Source organism: Balaenoptera acutorostrata, chromosome 10, assembly GCF_949987535.1.
Source record: "Balaenoptera acutorostrata chromosome 10, mBalAcu1.1, whole genome shotgun sequence".
Taxonomy (NCBI): Eukaryota; Metazoa; Chordata; class Mammalia; order Artiodactyla; family Balaenopteridae; genus Balaenoptera; species Balaenoptera acutorostrata.
Window position 1 is genome coordinate 49,595,031 of NC_080073.1, and position 23,418 is coordinate 49,618,448.

The 23,418-nt window shown below is 42.7% G+C and overlaps 1 protein-coding gene across 3 annotated transcripts in view; it reads right to left on the bottom strand.

Annotated features, from left to right (window-relative positions):
* TRANK1 (tetratricopeptide repeat and ankyrin repeat containing 1) overlaps positions 1-23,418 on the bottom strand; it is a 93,815-nt gene that overhangs the window by 68,856 nt on the left and 1,541 nt on the right. Inside the window, exons 1-2 of one of the 3 annotated variants that reach the window (XM_007191482.3) lie at positions 22,738-22,919; positions 2,141-2,205 (exon numbers count right to left, since the gene is read on the bottom strand). The gene's annotated coding sequence lies outside the window, so the exon portion shown is untranslated. Of the gene's footprint in view, positions 1-2,140; positions 2,206-22,532; positions 22,614-22,737; positions 22,920-23,418 lie in introns of those variants that run through there. The other 2 variants (XM_007191481.2, XM_057554886.1) reach the window with 2 other exon arrangements.

A 23,418-nucleotide genomic window follows, 5' to 3' on the forward strand; every position in this document is an offset into this window, starting at 1 on the left:
CTAAGTTAGTAAATGAAAGATATGGGCTACATAAAAAGGCGTATAATCCCAAATTAAATTTTAAACACATCTAATGTATTGAAAACACGCCAGAATGTTAACAGCCACACCATAGGGATTAGGCAGGGTTTTAATCTTCCTCTCGTGCTTTTCTGAATTTCCAGTTGCCCAAGAATGTGCCACCTTCATAATCAGACCATAAATGTTATTAAAATGAGACTCTTTAAGGGCTTAATTGAAGAATTCAAACACAAAACCTTTCCACTGTATTTACAAATACAATAAAAACTATTCACATCAGAAATTTTTTTCATACTCCTCTAGAAACCAAGAGTGAGCTCTTAACATTATGTGAGTAGACATCAAATGTATTCATCCACATACATCTCTATTTTTTCTTGGTGCAATCACGTGACAGGGGAAAGGGAGATTGCCAACCACAGGGAAGGCTTTTTGTTTCTCAGTAGGATTTATTTACAGTTACATCCGCATTGCAGGGGAGAATGCTTTATATCTCTGCCTTCGAATACTTAGGGCTCAGCTATTGAGTCTTCTTTTTAACAAGTGAGCAGTCTATTTATAGGATGAAACCGTTAAATACAAGTGGTAATAATTTACCATAATGCCAATACCCTTGAGAACGAATATGTAGTTAGCACCTGCTACATGCTTTACAACATCACGTCATTTCATTCTTACAAGAAGCCCCAGGAGGTAGGCTTGACTGTGTCCCCATTTGACACAATATGGGGAAACTGAGGCAAGGAGAGGTAAGCGCCTTGCCATAGTCCCAGGGACAGTGGTAGTGCTGGAATCCAAACGTAGATGGGCTGACTTTGGGAGCTCGACTCTACTCTGAAGAGCCAAGGCAGAGGCTAAATGGTCAGCAGGCAGTCAGACCCCTCAGAGTGGGACACTTGCTGGCACGGAGCGATCACACCCCTGCACTTTCAGTTTTGTCAGCGGAGCTAAAGCTAAAAGGTTAGAACGTAAAGGCAGTTTCACAGGGGTAGAGTTGTCTTTTGCTCAGTTTTACTACGTGGAACTGGATTCAAGGTCCAGTTGTTGGGAGGTGGCCAGGGCTGCCTGGCAACAACAGAGGAAGTAGATGCAAGAAAAATGCAAATGCGCTGGGGAGGTTCTGAAACAAGCAAGTTTGAAACAAAGCAGATGCAGGTTGTTGTAGTTTTGTGTGGGGTGTGTGTGTGTGTGTGTGTGTGTGTGTGTGTGTTTATTTTGTTTTGGTTATCGAAGGATAGTTGATTTACAATGTTGTATTAGTTTCAGGTGTACAGTAAAGTGATTCGGTTACACATATATATGTATATATCTATTCTTTTTTTTTCAATTCTTTTCCATTATAGTTCCATTGTATATATACACATGAAGTTTTCTATAACTGACTTGTAGGAGCAAAACTGAAAACTGGGGCGGGCTCGGAGCAGCTGAAAGTGGCAGAGAGACACTTTTCTCCTATCCCTTATCTGGGTATGACTTGACATCCTAACAGCAAATGTGTTTACTTTTTTTGGTTTTTGGTGGTGGTGGTTTTTTTTTTAATTAAAATCCCTTCAAAACACCCCCAAATTAGTGGATGATCCAAGATCAACTCTGGAAAGCTGGGTGTAGAGACAATTCCAGACTGAGGCCAGAGACAGCAATTCTTAAAACCGACTCCTTCCTGCTCCCCACAGGAAGGCGGGTACAGACAGTCCGGGATAAATATCGAAAGTCAGAACTCTTTCTGGGGACTCCAATTTGTTTTCTTTCTTTTTCTTTCTTTTTCTCTTGGGGGAAGGGGTGCAATTTCCACGCTCCTTGCACTATCTTATTCCCACCTCTGAGCACCGTGCTGTCTTTCTATCCCACACAACATCTAACACATTGGGATGAATAATATCTGCCATCAGGAGCTAAGTTCTCATGGAATTACTTCTGTACCACATTTCGGCATAGAACGTGGGGTCACAGGTTGCCATATATCCTCCGTTTAGTGACCGCAGTAGTACAACTAGAAACTAGCTCACTGTTCCATAGCTTCCCCATACATACGCAACCTTAAGTTTCCATCCTACTTATTCCCTTAAACAGAGCAAAGATGTGCAAAAGCAAGATACAAGTCAATTAAGCTGTTACTGACCTTGCGAAGCAAGCGTAAAGAAGGAAAGGTTCTGACGTGATTTCATGAAGCAGCTTGGTTTCTGTCTGAGGGGGACAGAATAGTTTTAGTCCACTATTCAAGTTTGATCCCTACTGTTCAGACCTGTCAATACAGCCAATTGAAAGTCCTGTTTCCCCTGATATTCATATTAAGACTCGATTCACCTCAGATTGACTCACTCCTGTCCTGCAACTAACCAGTACTTCAAAGCATGTTTTTTGTTAAATTCTCGATTACAAATGGAACATGTCACTATGTGGAGAAAAGCAGAAGCAGGACTCCTGGGAAGTCAGTTATATTTACACTGCTTTACAATTTGATGTTTGCAGGCTTAAATTAACACAGGACAAAAAAAAAAAAAAAAAAAAACCCAAATAAGCAGAAACAAAAACCTTGTATCTGTCCAGCCTGAGGGAACAGACACAGATTTTCAAAGAAAAAACAGAGTAATAAAAATTTTAACTAAAAAAATGTAAGTATATATTATGCATAAAATTCTCATAGAAACTTTAAAAAAAAATCTCCTTATGAAATAGCCACTAGCACTCTTAAAGTTGCAAAACTGATATGGAAAAAAACAAATAAAACTTTACTCAAAAAAACAGTCTTGAATTTTAACTTTTAATACTCAACATTATTCTGTCTGGAGAAATTCACTATTATAAAATATCAAATCCTCTCTAAATTAATTAATGTATTTTCAACAAACTTCCAATTAAAAAACAGGATATTTAAAGAAATTAATGCAAGAATTCTCAATTTCATCTCAGAATACACAAGACAGAATAGCCAAGATATTCTTAACAAAAAGAAAAGTATCGAGAGAAAAACCTTCTCTAACATTTTAAAATGTATTCATAAAACTTAACTAATTTTTAAAGTTTGATACTAACGTGAAAGCAAGCAGATCAGTGGAACAAAACAGAATATCCAGAAATAAACATACACTATAAAAGAATTCCATGTGTGAAAAAGGTAGCTTTTAAAATAGAGAAAGAATGAATCCGTTGGCACAACTGGTGAAATATCTGGAAAAGAAGTTAAATTTCCAATTCATACTATTTGATAGGCCGAATAACAGACACACACACACACACACACACACACACACACACACACACACACACACACACACACACACACACACACACACACACACACACCCTTCCCCAAGGATGTCAATGCCCCAATCTCCAAAACCTGTCAATGCATTGTGTGGCAAAAGGGCCTTTGTAGGTGTAATCAAGATTACAGACTGTAAAACAAGGCTATTATCCTGGATTGGGTGAGCCCACTCTAATTACATGAATCCTCTAAAGCAGAAAACCTTCTCTGGCTGGAGTCAGAAAGATGCTGGGGAAGAGGAAAGCAAGAGAGATGCAGCAGCAGCTGTGAAACCCGAGAAAGACTAGCCCCATCACTTCGTGCCTCGAAGATGGAGGGGAGGCATTGTGGGGAGGAATGCAGGTGGCCTTGGAAACAGAGAGAGGCTCCTGGGTGACAGGAAACAGGAACCTTGGTCCTACAGCTGCAAGGAACTGGATGCTGCTTACAACAAGACTGAGCTTAGAAGAGGATTCCTGGGGACTCCCCTGGTGGCGCAGTGGATAAGGCTCTGCGCTCCCAATGCAGGGGGCCCGGGTTCGATCCCTGGTCAGGGAACTAGATCCCACATGTATGCCACAACTAAGGAGCCCTGGAGCCGTAACTAAGGAGCCCGCCTGCGGCAACTAAGGAGCCCATGTGCTACAACTAAGGAGCCTGCCTGCCGCAACTAAGGAGCCAGCAAGCTGCAACTAAGGAGCCCACGTGCTGCAACTAAGGAGCCCACCTGCCACAACTAAGACCCGGTGCAACCAAATAAATAAATAAATAAATATTAAAAAAAAAAAAAAAAAAAAGAGGATTCTTGGCAGACCCTCCCTGTAAGAGCCCGGCCAGCCAATACCTTGATCTCAGCTTTGTAAAACCTGCTGCACAAACCCAGATGTCTCACCTACAGACTGTGAGGTAATTAGTCTGCATGATTTTCAGCCACTGTTCGTGGACATTTAATATGGTAGCCGTAGAAAACTAATACATCATATACGAAAATTCGTTTAAGTCAATGAAAAAAATGCTAGTGTTAAAAAGACACCATGGGAGGAGATTAACCAAGATGGCGGAGTAGAAGGACGTGCACTCACTCCCTCTTGCGAGAGCTCCAGAATCACAACTGGCTGCTGGACAATCATTGACAGGAAGACCCTGGACTTCACCAAGGAGGATACCCCATGTCCAAGGACAGAGGAGAAGCCACAGTGAGACGGTAGGAGGGGCGCAATCAGAGTAAAATCAAATCCCATAACTGCTGGGTGGGTGACTCACAGACTGGCGAACACTTATACCACAGAAGTCCACCCACTGGAGTGAAGGTTCTGAGCCCCACGTCAGGCTTCCCAACCTGGGGGTCCGGCAACGGGAGGAGGAATTCCTAGAGAATCAGACTTTGAAGTCTAGTGGGAATTGATTGCAGGACTGTGACAGGACTGGGGGAAACAGAGACCCCACTCTTGGAGGGCACACACAAAGTAATGTGTGCATCGGGACCCAGGGGAAGGAGCAGTGACCCTGGGGGAGACTGAACCAGACGTACCTGCTGGTGTTGGGGGGTCTCCTGCCGAGGCAAGTGGTGGCTCTGTTTCACCGTGGGGATAAGGACACTGGCAGCAGAGGTCCTGGGAAGTTCTCCTTGGCGTGAGCCCTCCCAGAGTCTGCCATTAACCCCACCAAAGAGCACGGGTAGGCTCCAGTGTTGGGTTGCCTCAGGCAAAACAACCAACAGGGAGGGAACCCAGCCCCACCCATCAACAGTCAAGTGGATTAAGGTTTTACTGAGCTCTGACCGCCACAGCAACAGGGAGGGAACCCAGCCCCACCCATCAACAGTCAAGTGGATTAAGGTTTTACTGAGCTCTGACCGCCACAGCAACAGTCAGCTCTACCCACCACCAGAACCTCCCATCAAGCCTCTTAGATAGCCTCAACCACCAGAGGGCAGACAACAGAAGCAAGAAAAACTACAATCCTGCAGCCTGTGGTCCAAAAACCACAGTTACAGAAAGACAGAGAAGATGAAAAGGCAGAGGGCTATGTACCAGATGAAGGAACAAGAAAAAACCCCAGAAAAACAACTAAATGAAGTGGAGATAGGCAACCTTCCAGAAAAAGAATTCAGAATAATGATAGTGAAGATGATCCAGGACCTCGGAATAAGAATGGAGGCAAAGATTGAGAAGATGCAAGAAATGATTAACAAAGACCTAGAAGAATTAAAGAACAAACAAACAGAGATGACCAATACAATAACTGAAATGAAAACTACACTAGAAGGAATCAATAGCAGAATAACTGAGGCAGAAGAACGGATAAGTGACCTGGAAGACAGAATGGTGGAATTCACTGCTGCAGAACAGACTAAAGAAAAAAGAATGAAAAGAAATGAAGACAGCCTAAGAGACCTCTGGGACAACATTAAACGCAACAACATTCGCATTATAGGGGTCCCAGAAGGAGAAGAGAGAGAGAAAGGACCAGAGAAAATATTTGAAGAGATTATAGTCGAAAACTTCCCTAACATGGGAAAGGAAATAGCCACCCAAGTCCAGGAAGCGCAGAGAGTCCCATACAGAATAAACCCAAGGAGAAACACGCCGAGACACATAGTAATCAAAGTGGCAAAAATTAAAGACAAAGAAAAATTACTGAAAGCAGCAAGGGAAAAACGACAAATAACATACAAGGGAACTCCCATAAGGTTAACAGCTGATTTCTCAGCAGAAACTCTGCAAGCCAGAAGGGAGTGGCATGATATACTTAAAGTGATGAAAGGGAAGAACCTACAACCAAGATTACTCTACCCGGCAAGGATCTCATTCAGATTCGATGGAGAAATCAAAAGCTTTACAGACAAGCAAAAGCGAAGAGAATTCAGCACCACCAAACCAGCTCTACAACAAATGCTAAAGGAACTTCTCTAAGTGGGAAACACAAGAGAAGAAAAGGACCTACAAAAACAAACCCAAAACAATTAAGAAAATGGTCATAGGAACATACATATCGATAATTACCTTAAACGTGAATGGATTAAATGCCCCAACCAAAAGACATAGACTGGCTGAATGGATACAAAAACAAGACCCATATATATGCTGTCTACAAGAGACCCACTTCAGACCTAGGGACACATACAGACTGAAAGTGAGGGGATGGAAAAAGATATTCCATGCAAATGGAAATCAAAAGAAAGCTGGAGTAGCTATACTCATATCAGATAAAATAGACTTTAAAATAAAGAATGTTACAAGAGACAAGGAAGGACACTACATAATGATCCAGGGATCAATCCAAGAAGAAGATATAACAATTATAAATATATATGCACCCAACATAGGAGCACCTCAATACATAAGGCAACTGCTAACAGCTATAAAAGAGGAAATCGACAGTAACACAATAATAGTGGGGGACTTTAACACCTCACTTACACCAATGGACAGATCATCCAAAATGAAAATAAATAAGGAAACACAAGCTTTAAATGACACAATAGACCAGATAGATTTAATTGATATATATAGGACATTCCATCCAAAAACGGCAGATTACACGTTCTTCTCAAGTGCGCACGGAACATTCTCCAGGATAGATCACATCTTGGGTCACAAATCAAGCCTCAGTAAATTTAAGAAAATTGAAATCATATCAAGCATCTTTTCGGACCACAACGCTATGAGATTAGAAATGAATTACAGGGAAAAAAACGTAAAAAAGACAAACACATGGAGGCTAAACAATACGTTACTAAATAACCAAGAGATCACTGAAGAAATCAAACAGGAAATAAAAAAATACCTAGAGACAAATGACAATGAAAACACGACGACCCAAAACCTATGGGATGCAGCAAAAGCGGTTCTAAGAGGGAAGTTTATAGCTATACAAGCCTACCTAAAGAAACAAGAAAAATCTCAAGTAAACAATCTAACCTTACACCTAAAGAAACTAGAGAAAGAAGAACAAACAAAACCCAAAGTTAGCAGAAGGAAAGAAATCATAAAGATCAGAGCAGAAATAAATGAAATAGAAACAAAGAAAACAATAGCAAAGATCAATAAAACTAAAAGTTGGTTCTTTGAGAAGATAAACAAAATTGATAAGCCATTAGCCAGACTCATCAAGAAAAAGAGGGAGAGGACTCAAATCAATAAAATCAGAAACGAAAAAGGAGAAGTTACAACAGACACCGCAGAAATACAAAACATCCTAAGAGACTACTACAAGCAACTTTATGCCAATAAAATGGACAACCTGGAAGAAATGGACAAATTCTTAGAAAGGTATAACCTTCCAAGACTGAATAAGGAAGAAACAGAAAATATCAACAGACCAATCACAAGTAATGAAATTGAAACTGTGATTAAAAATCTTCCAACAAACAAAAGTCCAGGACCAGATGGCTTCACAGGTGAATTCTATCAAACATTTAGAGAAGAGCTAACACCCATCCTTCTCAAACTCTTCCAAAAAATTGCAGAAGAAGGAACACTCCCAAACTCATTCTATGAGGCCACCATCACCCTGATACCAAAACCAGACAAAGACACTACAAAAAAAGAAAATTACAGACCAATATCACTGATGAATATAGATGCAAAAATCCTCAACAAAATACTAGCAAACAGAATCCAACAACACATTAAAAGGATCATACACCACGATCAAGTGGGATTTATCCCAGGGATGCAAGGATTCTTCAATATACGCAAATCAATCAATGTGATACACCATATTAACAAATTGAAGAATAAAAACCATATGATCATCTCAATAGATGCAGAAAAAGCTTTTGACAAAATTCAACACCCATTTCTGATAAAAACTCTCCAGAAAGTGGGCATAGAGGGAACCTACCTCAACATAATAAAGGCCATATATGACAAACCCACAGCAAACATCATTCTCAATGGTGAAAAACTGAAAGCATTTCCTCTAAGATCAGGAACGAGACAAGGATGTCCACTCTCACCACTATTATTCAACATAGTTCTGGAAGTCCTAGCCACGGCAATCAGAGAAGAAAAAGAAATAAAAGGAATACAAATTGGAAAAGAAGAAGTAAAACTGTCACTGTTTGCGGATGACATGATACTATACATAGAGAATCCTAAAACTGCCACCAGAAAACTGCTAGAGCTAATTAATGAATATGGTAAAGTTGCAGGTTACAAAATTAATGCACAGAAATCTCTTGCATTCCTATACACTAATGATGAAAAATCTGAAAGAGAAATTATGGAAACACTCCCATTTACCATTGCAACAAAAAAAATAAAATACCTAGGAATAAACCTACCTAGGGAGACAAAAGACCTGTATGCAGAAAACTATAAGACACTGATGAAAGAAATTAAAGATGATACAAATAGATGGAGAGATATACCATGTTCTTGGATTGGAAGAATCAACATTGTGAAAATGAGTATACTACCCAAAGCAATCTACAGATTCAATGCAATCCCTATCAAATTACCAATGGCATTTTTTACGGAGCTAGAACAAATCATCTTAAAATTTGTATGGAGACACAAAAGACCCCGAATAGCCAAAGCAGTCTTGAGGCAAAAAAATGGAGCTGGAGGAATCAGACTCCCTGACTTCAGACTATACTACAAAGCTACAGTAATCAAGACAATATGGTACTGGCACAAAAACAGAAACATAGATCAATGGAACAAGATAGAAAGCCCAGAGATTAACCCAGGCACCTATGGTCAACTAATCTATGACAAAGGAGGCAAAGATATACAATGGAGAAAAGACAGTCTCTTCAATAAGTGGTGCTGGGAAAACTGGACAGCTACATGTAAAAGAATGAAATTAGAATACTCCCTAACACCATACACAAAAATAAACTCAAAATGGATTAGAGACCTAAATATAAGACTGGACACTATAAAACTCTTAGAGGAAAACATAGGAAGAACACTCTTTGACATAAATCACAGCAAGATCTTTTTTGATCCACCTCCTAGAGTAATGGAAATAAAAACAAAAATAAACAAGTGGGACCTAATGAAACTACAAAGCTTTTGCACAGCAAAGGAAACCATAAACAAGAGAAAAAGACAACCCTCAGAATGGGAGAAAATATTTGCAAATGAATCAACTGACAAAGGATTAATCTCCAAAATATATAAACAGCTCATTCAGCTCAATCAATATCAAAGAAACAAACACCCCAATCCAAAAATGGGCAGAAGACCTAAATAGACATTTCTCCAAAGAAGACATACAGACAGCCACGAAGCACATGAAAAGATGCTCAACATCACTAATTATTAGAGAAATGCAAATCAAAACTACAATGAGGTATCACCTCACTCCTGTTAGAAGGGGCATCATCAGAAAATCTACAAACAACAAATGCTGGAGAGGGTGTGGAGAAAAGGGAACCCTCTTGCACTGTTGGTGGGAATGTAAATTGATACAGCCACTATGGAGAACAATATGGAGGTTCCTTAAAAAACTAAAAATAGAATTACCATATGACCCAGCAATCCCACTACTGGGCATATACCCAGAGAAAACCGTAATTCAAAAGGACACATGCACCCGAATGTTCATTGCAGCACTATTTACAATAGCCAGGTCATGGAAGCAACCTAAATGCCCATCAACAGACGAATGGATAAAGAAGTTGTGGTACATATATACAATGGAATATTACTCAGCCATAAAAAGGAACGAAATTGAGTCATTTGTTGAGACGTGGATGGATCTAGAGACTGTCATACAGAGTGAAGTAAGTCAGAAAGAGAAAAACAAATATCGTATATTAATGCATGTATGTGGAACCTAGAAAAATGGTACAGATGAGCCAGTTTGCAGGGCAGAAGTTGAGACACAGATGTAGAGAATGGACATATGGACACCAAGGGGGGAAAACTGCGGTGAGGTGGGGATGGTGGTGTGCTGAATTGGGCGATTGGGATTGACATGTATACACTGATGTGTATAAAACTGATGCCTAATAAGAACCTGCAGTATAAAAAAACAAACAAAACAACTAATACTAAACTTTCATTGGGTTATTTGTATGGAAATATGTTAATATAAATGTTTCAGACATTACATGAAATTTCTAAAAATGTTATATTTGTATTTGTATGGAAATATGTATGGAAATATGTTAATATAAATGTTTCAGACATTACATGAAATTTCTAAAAATCTTATATTTGTATTTGTATGGAAATATGTATGGAAATATGTTAATATAAATGTTTCAGACATTACAGGAAACTTCTAAAAATCTTATATGTTCTGGTATAAGGTTATAAGTAATAATCCTAGTTATTACTTTAAAATGTATATCTCAGAAATAACTAATTTTCTTGTCAACTGCATTATTATGAACTTTCATCAAATCTTTAACCATGGTCATTTTTAAGTCTTCTGTCATTTACAGACAGTTCTGGGTGTACTCTGATGATTTTGCAAGTATGTTCCTATAAAAGGGTTTCATCTTCAAGAAATTCATGGAAAAGACTCTGACAAGTACAGGTTTCTGGTAACTGACTGTACTGCTGAACTGAATGAATAAGCATTTTCAGAACTCTAATGAAAAACTGATGAACTCATAAAAGTGCTAACAAAAGATCAAGATGAAAAAAAAAAATTAATTACATGGGACTGAGTGAACTGATGAGGATGAGTATAATTTTTGTGACTTTCTGTCTGAATTAAAAAAAAAATCCCACAAGGACTCAGAGGCAAAGAATATACAAATCAATTTTCACTGCAAAGTAAAGGAGCTGTTACAGTGGAGGATTACTGGACTGAATGTCAATATTATGACATAGTATGAGTGTGTTTCATGTTTGGTAATTGCAATCATTGTTGCTTTTGTTGTGGTCATCCATGTACAATGCTTGGTGTCAGTCTATTTATCTCTTGTAAAAATAAAATACAGTGTGTGTGTGTGGAAAAAAAAAACAAACAAAAAGAAAACAAATAAAAAACAACAACAACAAAAAAAAAGACACCATGGCAGGGGCTTCCCTAGTGGTGCAGTGGTTAAGAATCTGCCTGCCAATGCAGGGGACACGGGTTCGAGCCCTGGTCCGGGAAGATCCACATGCTGCGGAGCAACTAAGCCCGTGCGCCACAACTACTGAGCCTGTGCTCTAGAGCCCATGAGCCACAACTACTGAAGCCCGCGCGCCTACAGCCTGTGCTCCACAACAAGAGAAGTCACTGCAATGAGAAGCCCACGTACCGCAATGAAGAGTAGCCCCCGCTTGCCACAACTAGAGAAAGCGCTCGCGCGGTAACGAACACCCAACGCAGCCAAAAATAAATGAATAAAATAAATAAAATTTTTTTAAATGTTTAAAAAAAAAGGTTAAAAAATAAAAGACACCACAGCAATAAAAAGAAACTGCTGGCACACACAGCACGTAAAGAACCTCAAAAACATTATGTTAAGCGAGAGAAGCCAGACTCAGAAGACTATATACTGTGTGACTCCATTTGGCTGATGCTCTAGAACTGGCATATCTAAGAAAGCAGAAGAGTGGTTGCCTAGGGAAGGAGGGAGGACGACTGACTGGAAAGGGGGTGTGAGCGCACTTTCTGGGGGATGGGAATGTTCTCTACTGTGATTGGGATGGTGGTCACACAGGTATATACATTGCTTAAAGCTCATTGAACAGTGCCCTTAAAATCTGTGCCTTTTATTAGATGCAAATATCTCATTTTTTTTAAAAAGCATTGAGAGAAAGAAACCACAGCTACAAATTTTAGATTATCTTCAACCGCTCCAGGAGGAAACTTGGTCAGATCTAATCAAGTGCAACATACATAGGGCCTTTGACCCAGCAGTTCCACTTCTGGGAATCAATGTTACAAACCGATTGCACACACAGGAAATGGTAGATGTACAACGTTATTCACTGTCAAATTGTTTACAATAATAAAAGACTGGGACCAGCTTGAATGCCCATCAACAGAGGACTGGTTTAATAAATTATAGCGTAGCCCCCACCACAGTGAAGTATTACACAAGATTTTTTTAAAAAAAGAAAGAAGATGCTTTGTATTTACTGATCTGGGATAATCTGCAAAATATATTTGCACAAAGCAAATGCAGAACAGTGTGTACATTATGCTCCATTTTGTGCAAAATTTTTAAAAGACAGAGGGGAGGGCTGAATAAGAATATATATTTGGGGCTTCCCTGGTGGTGCAGTGGTTGAGAATCCGCCTGCCAATGCAGGGGACATGGGTTCGAGTCCTGGTCTGGGAAGATCCCACATGCCGCGGAGCAACTAGGCCCGTGAGCCACAACTGCTGAGCCTGCGCGTCTGGAGCCTGTGCTCCACAACAAGAGAGGCCGCGATAGTGAGAGGACCACGCACTGCGATGAAGAGTGGCCCCCGCTTGCCGCAACTAGAGAAAGCCCTCGTACAGAAACGAAGACCCAACACAGCCAAAAATAAGTAAATAAATTAATAAATTAAAAAAAAAATTGTGAGTACACATTTAAAAAAAAAAGAATATATATTTGCAATTGCTTATATATGCATAAAGAAATTCTGGAAGGATGCACCAGAAATAAAATTATTTACCTTTATTGGGGTATGGGATGGAGGAGGGAGCGGGGAGACCTAATCCTGCCTTTTCATTGTAACGTTTTTGTATTTTTTGATTCTTGAATTACATAAATTCGAAAAGGTTTTAATGCAATGAAAAAATTGTATGTAATCTTCACATTTGAGAAGGCCATTCTGATGATACCAAAAGCAGAAACCATACAGTGATAGCCATGAATTCATTAAAAATTTAAAACTTCTGTACATCAAAAAGCCCTGAAAATAGTTTAATAACACCCTAAGTAGCAAGATTATTGGTGGAGAATTACTCTCACATACAGCTAATGGCAAGATTAAGTGGTGCAGCATCTGTCTTCAGAAATGCACAAACTTCTCACACAGCCGCTCGGAACTTATTCTACAGACCTATTTCATTCAAGTACATGAGGATGTTAATTGCCTCATTCTCTGTCAAGGCAAAAAGGATACAAATCCAAAAGTCCAACAAGTGGAGACGTTTATATAAAGAATGTACAGCTCAGTAGAGAACACTATAGTTGTTAAAAATATAAGGCTGATCTAAAGGAAGAGGAGGAGATGCCAAGATATGCAATGAAGGTGAATAAAGCCAGCTGGAGAACAATTTGTAGAACAACTTGGAGAGAGTGAGGATAGATTTGTGGACGTGTATATGTTGACTTGATCTATTGGGAGAATTTCTGGAAAGACACTTAAGAAATGAATAAGAGTGGTGATCTCTGAGGAGCAGATCTGAAAAAAATGGGGAAGATGCTCCTGAACGAGGAGAGAATACCTTTCTGTCAAGTCACCCAGTTTGTGGTTGCACAATTTCTTCCTGCAGACCTAGGAACATAATACAACACCTCTCTGAATATATTCCCAGAATTATATAAAGAGAAAGGATTTCAGAAAGTGAGATGATTGGACTAAACTTTCCAGAGCAAGGAATCCCAGGCTCAGAGATTCGGGGGCCTGACCACAGTCACACTGGGGTGAGCACCAGGGGTGAGACCCAGGCTGACTCCTGCCCCCACCCAGCACCCTGGGCCACACCGCCTGTGGGTGGGCAGGAAAGCCAGAACCAGAACCTGGTCTTGCCCCCAGTTCAGGAAGGTTCAGGTTAGCAGTACAGGCCGTGGTGATCCCTGCAGCATTTACAGAACCTTTGCTTTGTTTACCCAGCAAAGAGAAAATATTTTGTTAAAAACATAGCCCTGGGGTCATACAGAGTGAAGTTAAGTCAGACAGAGGAGGACAAATATCGTATGATAGCGCTGATATGTGGAATCTAAAAAAACAGTACAAATGAACTTATTTGCAAAACAGAAACAGAGCTACAGATGTAGAAAACAATCTTGTGGTTACCAGGGGGGAAGGGGGGAAGGGATAAATTGGAAGATTGAGATTGACATATACACACTACTGTATATAAAATAGAAAACTATTTTTTTAACATCTTTATTGGAGTATAATTGCTTTACAATGGTGTGTTCGTTTCTGCTGTATAACAAAGTGAATCAGCTATACATATACATATATCCCCATATCTCCTCTTGCGTCTCCCTCCCACCCTCCCTATCCTACCCCTCTAGGTGGACACAAAGCACCGAGCTGATCTCCCTGTGCTATGCAGCTGCTTCCCACTAGCTATCTATTTTACATTTGGTAGTGTATATATGTCCATGCCACTCTCTCACTTCGTCCCAGCTTACCCTTCCCCCTCCACGTGTCCTCAACTTCATTCTCTACGTCTGCGTCTTTATTCCTGTCCTGCCCCTAGGTTCTTCAGAACCTTTTTTTTTTTTTTTTAGATTCCATATATATGTGTTAGCACACGCTATTTGTTTTTCTCTTTCTGACTTACTTCACTCTGTATGACAGTCTCTAGGTCCATCCACCTCACTACAAATAACTCAATTTCATTTCTTTTTAGGGCTGAGTAATATTCCATTGTGTATATGTGCCACATCTTCTTAATCCATTCATCTGTCGATGGACACTTAGGTTGCTTCCATGTCCTGGCTTAAAACAGGTAAGTATTGATAATAAGGACCTACTGTATAGCACAGGGAACTCGACCCAACACTCTGGAATAACCTATATGGGAAAAGAATCTAAAAAGGAGTGGATATATATATATATATGTATAACTGATTCACTTTGCTGTACAGCAGAAACTAACACAACATTGTAAATCAACTATACTCCAATTAAAAAATATATATATATATATATATAGACACACACACACAAGCATATATACATAGCCCTGAGGGGAGGGGGGGCAAAACCATAGCCCTAGGATTTGCCGGTTTTCACAGGGGTTCCCTGAAATTACCAGTTAAGCAGCTGAGAAAAATCTGTGATTCAAGGCCTTGAATGAAGAGTGGGAGGGATCAGCGGTGTTAACATCTGAAAATGGCCCCAAATCTTTCTCTACTGGGACTGCTCCTTTGAAAGGATGGGCCCAAGTACGTGGAGGCAGGCCCAGGGCCTCGAGTGGGCTCTGGGTGCCAGACCTCCAGGCCAGAGAGTCCCCCTTCCGGGGAGGTTTTGGACTGGAACTTTGGGAAAAGTTCCTCTGGTGGTGGCCGCTCAGGTAGGAGGCTCCAGAGGGGTGTATGTGGCCTTACCCCCAACCCAGAGAAGAAACCACTCTGGGAGAGAGATGACAGTTCCTATACCTGGAGAGAGGAGAGGCAGAAGGAGGGCCTTCTGGGGCCCCACAAGTCCACATTACCCTGCCTCTGAGGCCCAGCAGCTGCCCTGTACCTTCCCTGGTTGCCAAAGACAGCAGCAGCCTTCCAGAACTTTCCACCTTTGGCCTAAGTCCTTGGAGTTTTTTCTTTCATTCACTAGAAAGGAAGGAAGTGAGAATGGCTTGCCTATTTCACCCCTCTCTACGACTTCGCGTTAGGCAAGGGTCCCTATCCGAGGTCCTGCCCCTCCCACCTGATGCCTCTGGTCACAGTACTCATGCCCACAGGGCCTGAGGAGGCCTCAGAATCCTTTTGGCAACATTCATTCTAGGTGGCCACACTTTCATGCCCCAGATGAATCCTGTGTGCCATTCCTAGTTTGCATAACAAAGACTGGGGCCAAAATCAATTTGTGCATCCAAGCATGAACACCCAAAGTGCCCTACAGCGAGTCACTTTTTCCCCACCTCACCCTCAGCTTTGTCTCCCCTAAAGAGGCATGCAGGCCCCGGAACAGGTGTCCCCAAGCTGGGTTCAGACACACCCTCCAGAGACATCGTCCCCATCAGCCTGCATTGCTACAATACCGGCCTTGTAATTAGCTCTCCCTGCTCCGCACCCACCCAGTTCCTGCTGAGCCTCCTCATCGCCATCAGCAAGACAGTCCCCAGATCCACCAGATCATGTGCTGTGCCCAGGTTAAAAAAGCCTCCAGAATCATGAATGAGGCCTCCTCCACCCCCACCTCCTCTCAAGCACAAGTTCCATGAAAGTTCCAAAGGACTTTCAGACTCTGTGGCCCTTCTCCCCAGACACCTTCTCCCCTACACTCTACGTCCCTGCAAACCTGTCAAGGGCCATGCTCACCCCAGCTGAAGTCACCACTGCTGCTCTGAACGCCGCTGTCAGGCCCTGTGTGTAGCTTTTATAACCACTTAACGCTCTGAGTTAGGATCTAATCATTCTTTCAACATGTATTTCCCCCATAACCTCGATATTGCAGGCCTTGTGCTAGGTCTCAAAAGCTCCATGCTAGACACTGTTTTTCTGCCTTTCCCCAGTAGCCTGAACCCTTAAGGCAGAAACTAAGTTTTACTAAGTTTTATTATTTCTGCAACCGAGGACTCAGCATTGTTGCCTGAATAAATGATTCTCTGGCTTTCTTTACCTATCAGAAACAGATGATTAAGCGGGAGAAATGGGAGCGGAAGAAAGGTTTGGGGGGGTTTCATTTAAACTAGCCGATTTCACTGGTGGTTTGGCTTTCTGGCCATCTCTGGGAAAGCCAAGAAATGTCAGTTGTTCCCTCGGAGAAGGACACAAATTTAATAAAAGCCAACCACACAAAGTACAAACCAGAAACAACCAGATGACTCCAACCAAAATAAAACTGCCAAAGCTGTGGGCAATTTGGGGAAAACAAAGGAGAAAGATGTTTACCCAAATTTATAAGCACCTGTTGAAAATTCACAGTCAGCAAACAGGGCCACGTATCACCTGTGAAATGATAGTCCCAGAGATTCAGAAATGCTAAAAGCAAAGAATAACCCTGTAGATCATTGGTAGACTTTTGGAACTGACAAACAGTAACATTTGCACACACAGAAAAGAAATCGAAGGGAATCTAAATAAGGTTGCCAACTCCTTAATTTGCCAGATCAGAACATTTTTTTAAGTGTACCATCTTTATAAAGAAATAAATAAAGGTGTACCACCTGCTGTCCCCACAATTTCACGAGGAGTATTTTAACTCCAATAAATAAATAAATAAATAGGAGGAAGAATGTAAACTCAGACTAAAGAAATGCATTCTCAAGGAAGGAAGAGCTAAGAGCTTTCCAGCACATTTTAGTCTTGGATAGAGTGCAGATGGTTTAGACCCTGAGAGGCAGATGTTCCAAGTACCTAAAACCACCGGGTCCCTGGAAGATGCTCAAGAAATATCGCTGAAGGGCCAAGATGGATGCATCTCAACCCCTGGCTCTGAAGTGGAGTCTCAATCCCTTGACCTCCAAAGAGGAAGGCCATAAGGAGGCCCCCCCTCCCAGTTGGTGGCTGGGGGTGGGCACAATTTCTCCTCCATGTGTGTCACAGATTGGCCTTTTTGCACTGCTCAGTTCGAATGAGAGTAGTCCCAGGCAGCTGTGTGATAACAGGTAACATTCACGGAGCACTTACTATGTGCCAGGCCCTGTGCTAAGCCCTTCTCAGACATTTTCTCATCAAATGTCCCTGACAATGCCAGTGAGGGAAGTATAATTATGATCCCAATTTTACAGATCAGAAAACAGGTTTAATCAAAGAAAAGGGGTGGGGGGGCTTCCCTAGTGGCACAGTGGTTAAGAATCTGCCTGCCAATGCAGGGGACACGGGTTCGAGCCCTGGTCCGGGATGATCCCACATGCCACAGAGCAACTAGGCCCATGCACCACAACTACTGAGCCCGTGAGCCACAACTACTGAAGCTCGCGCACCTAGAGCCCGTGCTCTGCAACAAGAGAAGCCACAGCAAGGAGAAGCCCGCACACCACAACGAAGAGTAGCCCCCGCTTGCTGCAGCTAGAGAAAGCCCGAGCGCAGCAGCAAAGACCCAACGCAGCCAAAAATAAAATAAATAAATTTATTTAAAAAAGGACAAAAAAAAAAAGGGACTTCTCCAAACAAGGCACAAAGCCAAGTCTGAGACCAAAATCTGTGTTCACAATACCCCAGAGAGATGAGGTGAACAAGCAGTCAGGGGGACTGGGGGAAACAGGAAGGGTGGACTTTAAAATTAAAATCAAACCTGCAAGAAAGCAACCCTGAAAAGCTGGCATTCCACACTCTGCCCCAAGACAAATGAGGCAGTTACACATCGGCCAGCTCAGGCTGCTCGTAAGTCTTGACTCAGTATCTGTGCTAAATCCAGGCTGCCCAACTACTGCCACAATCCCTTCATTTAGGCTTCCCGCTCTCCCTCAGAGCACCTGGGAGCTACAGACGGTTGTGAAGTTGGAGCAGCCCCTACAAGGGCATAAGCCCCACCCCCACCCCCACCCCGCCCCCGTGACAGCCCATGAACAAAGGTGCTTTCTCATTCAGAGGAGAACTCACTTTGGATAACAGCAGCCCAGTCATGCTCACCTCCGCATCCCTCCCCAAGCCCCTCTGTAATACTTTAGATGCAGATTAATGGCCTCTGTCCCACCTCCCACCCCTAAGACCACAGCAACCTGCTTTCCCCTCAGTCTGAAAGGCAAGACAAACCCAGCGGAGAGCCTGACACACCATCCACTGGGGCATGGGAAGGATCTAGAGGTGCCCAGGAGCTCCCCATAAATAAGCGTCTACAGGTGTCCCTGAAGGGCACCCCCTCGAAGGGAGATCCCTTAGCAGTGCTGGGGGGACCTGAGGTCTAGCCCAAGTTCTAACACCAGCTGACAGTTTCCTGAAACACAGGGCTTTGCACTTGGCCTTGAAAAAAATATGAACTTGGGCCAGGCTGAAAAGATGTAGTCATCCACTCTCCCAGCCTTCTAAATAAAATACAAAGCTGTTACACACACACACACACACACACACACACACACACACACACACCCCCCTTTCAACTTCCCTTTCCAGCCTTCTCCATGTTGTAACCACATTATCCCAAATTCATCTGGCTTCCTCCCTGTCACATGCCTTTGCACAGCGTGTCACAGGGCCCGGGCCAGCACCACGGGGAGGATAGGAGTGTCTCTCTCCTCCTCACAGAAAAGAAAGTCCAGAAACCTGGGATCCAGTTCCACTGGACCTCTCCCAGGCCTGGTGTCAGGTAGCCAATTCCCTTAATCCTGGGCCTCAGTTTCCTCAGTGCAAAACAGGGACAGTATCACCTACATGAGTGGACTCCCTCTTTCCTCCGCCAGGCAACAAGTATTGAGCACCTCCTGTGTGCCAGGCACTCTGCTGGATGCTGGGACATGGGAATAAGCAGGACTGACCCAAACCTCTGCTGCCCTCATGAAGCTTACATTCTGGTGCAGATAAACCTGTACAATGGAGACTGCTTATAATATTTTTATGAGGATTAAATAAAATAATATATGAAATACACTTAATATAGAGCCTGGCACAGAGTCAACTATTATTATTATCATTATTATTATTATTATATTGGTGCGTATAAGGCCTTTTGCTCACCACTATTCTTTTTTAAAAAAAAATTTGAGATGTAACTGACATATAACCTTTTGTAAGTTTAAGGTGTACACTGTGATTTGATATTTATCTTTTTTTTTTTTGGCCCCTCCTCACAGCTTGTGGGACCTTAGTTCCCGGACCAGGGAGCAAACCCACGCCCTCCGCAGTGAAAGCATGGAGCCTTAACCACTGGACCCCCAGGGAATTCCCGATATTTATCTATTTCAATATGATTACCACCATAGCATTAGCTAATACCTCTATTATGACACACAAGTATAATTTCTTTTTTGTGGTGAGAACAATTAAGATCCAGTCTCTTGGCAACTTTGAAATTTATATACAATACTGTTGACTATAATCACTAGGCTGTGCATTAGGTCTCCAAAACTAGTAGTTTTAAGATTGTACCCTTAAACGGCATCTGCCGCGGCTCCTCCCTCGGCTCCTCCCTCACGGCCTCCTGCGCATGCCCCGGGGAAGACGACGCCCTTCCCCCATAGAGGAGGACCACTTTTCAGTCAGGGTTTAAAAGCGGCTGCGCTCCCCAGTCAGAACCTCCAAACACGCTCTCAAGGTCTTATTACCTCTAGTCTGTATGTAAGAAAACGGTGCTCGCCATTATTCTTCATAAGAAGCTGCCCCTTTTACCTGCAATGTCCCCTCTCGCTCCTGGAGCCCCTCAGTCTGCCTGCTGGAAGTGCCCTCCACCTGTCCGGGCACAGCTCAAAGCTGACCTCCCAGACTTCGTCCTGGGAAGGATTCAGGATCTGGGAACCCTCCTGGAGGGCTTGTCTACAGGTCCACTCACCCCTTCTCACAGGGCTGCCTGGCACTGCCTCTGTTCTGACCCCGTTAGCAGCGCCTACGTCTTGGGTGTTTACACCCTCCATCGGCCAGTATGGGCCGTCAGGTATATGAGGAGAGAAACTGCCTTGGAAAACAGAAAAGCAAAAAGAGGTGAGATACTGACGGGAGAAGAAAGGGTATATTAGAGAGAAAGTCTGAGGCCAGATTACAGGGACCCTTAGTACCTGGACAGTAAGTTCAGACCCCAGACGCCAATAAGCCTTGGAAGTCACCCATTTGGGAGCCTCCAGGTAGAGTGGACTCTGATGGCGGAGGATGAGCTGGCCCAAGGGTGACCAAAGGAGGCAGCCCCAGGGGCCGCAGGTGGACACGAAGATCATCCCAGTTCAAGGCTGTGATCCGAGTATTTTCCACAGTAAATCCACCTGCTCAGTAGAGCACATAATTCTCTATATTTTCTGTTGTTGTGCAGTTTCCCCCAAAATGGCATGGTTTCCTCTGAATATGCCACCCAATGATATGCCCCTCTGGCATAGTGATTATTTCGAATTAAAGGTACTTGACAAACAGCCAGTGCGAAAAGGACACTGTGACCCTCCTTTGTCCCCCTGGAAGCAGAAAATAAATTTCCCATGTGAAAGGCACCCTCCCTGTACCAGGAGGGTAGAAGGCATCCTTGTCACCAGAGACAGGGAATTTAGGGCCAAGCGGGCTGTATAAACAAACCTTGTTACTTTTTCACCAATTTATTACCCCAAGCCCCTTTGTCTTGTCAATGCTTCACAAATGTATTGTTTCTTTGCCTAAAAGGTATAAAAGCTTCCTGTATTGGTCACTTCTTTGAGTCTCATATTTTTATGGGGCTCCCATATGCAGGAAATTAAATTTGTTCTTTTTTTCCTGTTAATCTCTTATGTCAATTTAATTATTAGAACCAGCCAAAGAACATAAAAGAGAAGAAGGGAACATTTTTCTGCCCCTACACCTTCAAAAGGTCATCACCATTTTCTAAGGCTAGCAATCCCGCCCCCTTTCCAAGTGCTGCCCCCATTGATGGCAGGACTCAGTGCTTAAAAGATAAAAACATCTCAATCTAGATGTCATCGGAACTTCAAACACAGACATAGCTAAACCCAGACGTGGCTTGTCTCCAACAGACACACAGGAGGTCCCACCAGCTCACCAGGCTCATGGAAGCTCAGACAAATGTGCCACGGGGGTGCAGGTGGGCACTGATGCTGACGTTCAACGCCCAGGCAAAAGATGGAGTAGATCAGGTAAGCTGGGTCAGGGGGTCACAGGTAAGGCTCATTCACACTTCCAGATTTTCCACAAAATCAAGGAAACAAGGCAATGCTTACTTAGGAAATTTGAGACAAAGAAAAATGTCTGATCAGGCAGAATGGACAACCTCACTAACCAAAGGAAGAACACTGCTCTTGGTTTGGGCACTGTGAGATTCTGGGGTTCACAAGATGTCTGTTTACCTGGTTCAATACCTTTTTTTTAAAGTTTAAACCCAGGGAGGGACTCCCCTGGTGGTACAGGGGTTAAGACTCCGTGCTCCCAATGCAGGGGGCCCGGGTTCGATCCCTGGTCAGGGAACTAGATCCCACATGCATGCCGCAACTAAGAGTTTGCATGCCCCAACTAAGGAGCTCCGTGCTGCAACTAAGACCAGGCACAACCAAATAAATAAATAAATATTAAAAAACAAACAAACAGGGAATTCCCTGCCAGTCCAGTGGTTAGGACGCCACACTTTCACTGCTGAGGGCGCGGGTTCAATCCCTGGTCGGGGAACTAAGACCCCGCAAGCCATGCGTCACGGCCAAAAATAAAAAATAGAAAAATAAAGTTTAAACCCAAATTTTCTCCCCACCCTTGCCACTGTCCACACCATCAATCTCAGCAGTAACGTAAAGTGTCATCTTTGCTAAAGAGGCTGTCCATTTCCCCCAAAGTCTTCTTTCTTGTAAAGATTTCTCATAACAAAGATTTCTTGGCCTTAAGAACCTCAGGCTACACTTCAAGGAAACTTACTACAAAAGGAGCCACGGTCAGCTGTGTCACTGACTGGAAACCCAGAGGCAGGGCACTGATTTGTCAGCTCCACTTCTTCATCTGGAAAGGCAGAGGAGAGCTTGTTCCTCGAGGTCAATAAAAGCAATGCCACACCATGACAATGACCAGAGGCCCACAACCCAACCCCACTTCAGTTTTTAAAAACATCCTCAGGGTCACTTACCTTCCCCACCCAAACATGGGGTTTGCAGGCTCTACTTTGGCTGCTAACAGAATCTTCATCCCAAGAAGCAAAAATAAAATAATAAGAGGGTACACAGCATAGCCATGGGACCTCGGTAGCAAGTGCAGGAAAACAGAACTGGTCAGCAAAGAGAAGTTTAAGAATTACACAAAGACAAAGTCTCTTTTTGGTCTAACCCCAGATCTACTACTAATTAGCTATAATGACTACCAGGTGATGGGCCTTAGCCTCTTCATCTATAAAATATTCACAGCCCTGCTCCTGACCCTGCTGTGAAATTCTGCGTAGAGACTTAAGAGTTCCCTTTCGAATTTATGAATCCAGAGCTTGTGGCAGCCTTTCAGCACTCACCTTCCTTCTTCCTCAAAAAGAAAAGAAAAAAGACATAATGGCAAGAAGCCATTACTCCCCTACCTTCCCAGCACTCACACAAGACCCCTCTCACTGTGTTTATGGCAGGCGGCCAGCTTGGCGGGGCCAGGCACATGGAACCAGAGTAACCAGAAGTACCCTTCAACCCGCCTTTGCAGCCACAACCTATAGTACTCTCCTTACTCAAGTAGGAATTTCCTTACTCAAGTTTGCATCTCAGCCTCCTTCATGTCTCCTCATCAACCAGCTTATCCCTTCCAAAGTTAGTTCCCAGGGAAATGCTGATGC